Source organism: Sorex fumeus, unplaced genomic scaffold (genome assembly GCF_029834395.1).
Source record: "Sorex fumeus unplaced genomic scaffold, SorFum_2.1 ptg000058l, whole genome shotgun sequence".
Lineage (NCBI taxonomy): Eukaryota > Metazoa > Chordata > Mammalia > Eulipotyphla > Soricidae > Sorex > Sorex fumeus.
The window spans coordinates 13,069,267-13,072,921 of record NW_026606115.1 but is presented as its reverse complement, the minus strand read 5'-3'; positions in this window follow the sequence as shown (position 1 = coordinate 13,072,921).

The window sequence follows — 3,655 nt, the reverse complement described above, 5'->3', positions numbered from 1 at the left end:
GCCCTTTCTCCCTGCTCGGTGAAGTAGAATTTTGCATGAAGGAGACGGTGGTCTGATCTCGTTTGGAATTTTGGGACAACAGCAACATGGGTCAGGGAAAATAATCAACTGAATATGATGTGCTCAATTTCATTGTGGAACTGTCCACCCGGACACTCCCATGTCCAATGTTTAGATTAGGCCTTCTGGAACTGTGAATTGGATAGTGTTGGTTGACATGATGAACTCAGGCAATCTCTCACCTTGTTCATTCCATTCTAGGTCATGGGTCCCAATGTGGAGTTTTTTGGCCAATCTTCTCCGTCCTATATTGACATTAAAATCACCAACAATGATCTTGTAGAATGTGTGGTCTTCTTTATAGAACTTCTTCAGCTTCATGTAGAACTTCTTAATTTCTTCTTCATCATAATTGGATGTTGGTGCATAGATCACAAAGATAGAAACTGCCGGCAGTGAGCCACATCTATTCAAGTGTTATTTTCCTATTTGAGTTGTTGGGCATTCAAATGAATCAATGCTCATGGCCAAGTTCGTGTTGACAAGGACACCGACACCACCAATGCCTCTTTTGTCGCATGTTCCTAGAAACAGTTCTTCTCCAGTGTCAAAAATGGCATGATGTGATCGATGCCTTTTCTTCAGGTCAGACCAATGATGCCATATTTGATCTTTCGCACTTGCACCATCGGTTCTCAATGGATGCCTCTCATGCCAGCATACATGTGTTGAAAGTACAACTGTCATTTTAGTCCTTCTTCATTTTGGCAGCCTAGTTTGGCCCTGAGATTTTATCAGCCTCTACTTGCTCTTCCTTCTTAACGCTGCCATTTTGGGGGTTCTTTCAGGGTCAGGGGAATGAGACCCATTGTATTTACTGTTTTTGGCATATCAAATATGCCATGGATAGCTTGTCAGGCTCTGCCATTGGGGCGGGATACTTTCAGTAGCTTACTGGTCTCTCTGACAGGGATAGAGGCTTTTAGGGCGGCCTCTAATCTCCCTTGCAGGTGTTCCCATGATTCAAACAATATTTGAACCCTATCAAACGTGGTGCATTAATAATGAAAAATGGGTATTAATGTCTTATGATGGTATAATGCTAAGCAATATGAGCCAGAAAGAGAGGGAAAGACATAGACTGCACTCATCTGGGAAATATAAAGTAACAGAATGAGAGACGAACACCTAAGAATAGTTCAGATTAGTACCAGGAGGTCTGCTCCATGGTTTGATAGCTGGCAGCCCATGCTGGAGGAAAAGGCAGCTCAGATAGAGAAGGGAACACCAGATAAAGGATGTTTGGAGGATTTGCTCGGGGTGCAAGATGCATGCTGAAAGTAGACTATAAACCGAACAGGTTAGCCACTCAATACCTCTATTGCAAACCACAACACACTAATGGAGAGAGAGATCAAAAGGGAATTCCCTGCCACAAAGGCGGGGTGGGGTGGGGGCATAGGGTGGGGGCGGGAGGGATTCTGGGATCATTGGAGATGGAGAATGGACACTGGTGGAAGGATGGGTACTCACTCGATCACCGTATAACTGAAATCCACACACGGAAGTTTGTAAGTCTAAAACTGTACCTCATGGTTTTCACTAAAAAAAGAATACTTTAACAAATTCCAATATAAAGAAAGTACTCAAAAATATTTATTCAGTTTATCTGTCAAGTCGGTTAAAAAACCAAACAAATAGAAATGCCAAGAAGCTGTGATTAAATCCAAGACACATGGGAGCAAAATGCTGTATGGCATCCTTAATGGAATAAAAAATACAGAAAGAATGTTATAGCAAACAAGAAAATAAACAGAACTTAATAAATTATTATTACTTTGGTTAAAAAAATGTGTCTTATGATGTGTCACGTGGCCACGAAAGTCACAAAGTTCCACTTTACCTGGTTCTCTGGGGCTTCACTCATTGCGTAAGGCTCTGCCGAGTGGTCCGGAAAGGAGCCTGGAGCGTGGTGGCTGCTGGGTAGTGGAGGTAGTAGAGGTCGACCGATGAGGTATTTATCTGGGTCTGGCAGGGTGGGTCTTCTGGATGTGATCCCTGCGTCGCTGGAGATTGGTGGAAGCAAGCAGAGGATCTTTGTTTCCGGGTCCCATTGAGTCTGGAGTCCAAGGTCACAAAGTTCCACTTTACCTGGTTCTGATATCTACTGACAAATGACATCAAATCTTTTTGGAACGTGGTGAACTATTAAGTAAATATCTGACATCAAGAAGAGACAATACAGTGTAGAAAGTGTTCAGGGTCATTAAAAAAGGCAGAGCTTAAGTGATAAGGAGGAAGTGAACATTTCTGCAAGGAGAGCAACAGGAGTATCTACCTCCCACAGTATGTTTATGCTAGTCTCCTAATAAATCAAGGGGAAAAGAAGTCAGATGATGTGTAAGTGAATCCTCGAAGGACAAGAGCAGAGCTAGTCAGTAGATACATGTGAAGCTTTAATAAATATGTCACTGTCAGTGTCACTGTCCACCCGTTCATCGGTATGCTCGAGTGGCCCAGTAACATCTCCATTGTGACAATTGTTACTGTGTTTTTTTGCATATCAAATACGTCATGGGTAGCTTGCCAAGCTTTGCTGTGTGGGCAAGATACTCTCAGTAGCTTGCCGGGCTCTCCAAGAGGGGCGGAGGAATCGAACTCGGGTCGGCCATGTTGGCCACTTGCAAGGCAAATGCCCTACCCGCTGTGCTATCACTCCAGCCCAATAAATATGTACAATTCCGTTTTTATGAAGCCTCCATTCGTAGATTCTTAGCTTTTGCTGGACTGTATGCTGTGCTTCAGCTAACCTAATGGTAAAATACAGAAAGTGATGGAATCCTCTTAAGTTGGTGTGTGACTGAAACCAACACCTGACCAGCACTGAGTATGTGGAAACATGAAATTCTTGCCATTATTCAAGCCTACTGAGGGAAAAAGCAGATATAAAGAAGTGAGTTTTCAGTATGGCAGCTTCAAGCTTAGCTCAGCATCTAATGTAGCAGGCAGTAAGCTCTCTACTCACAAACTATAAAAATCATTATAATTAAAACACTCCACATTACTCTGACCAGGGCTGACAGCTGTAAAAGCTGATGCACTAAGACAGGCACATATATTCTTTTATCAATTCTGATCCAGGGGTGGATTGTAATCATCTCACCCCTACAATTTTGACAGTAAAGCAACTTCTATTCCTGAGAAGCACACGAGTCAGAAATGCCTAAATCGTTTTATAGAAAAGAGGTACTTCTCCACATTACAAATCTGACATATATATGCATATACATATATATTTTTATAAAAAAATTTTAAATAAATGTCAAATTTTTACAAAATTACATATATACCAATATCATGATCCAGAAACTAAACTACTAGTTTAAGATAAATGAAAACACTTACCTCAGAAAAGACTTGTATATAATTACTCAGTTTTATGTAGTATATCCAAAGTGGAAATAGCCTTTGTGAACCAACAGATAAAATTCCTATAACCTAGTCAGCCAATAGAATGATAATCAACAATAAAAAGAAAAATTACTGACAATGCAAGATTGATAACATGTAAAATCTCTATAACATGTAAAATAACAAATGCTTACAAAAAACAACCTTCTGTAATTAACAAAATTAGCTCCTCAGCTAAGATTGA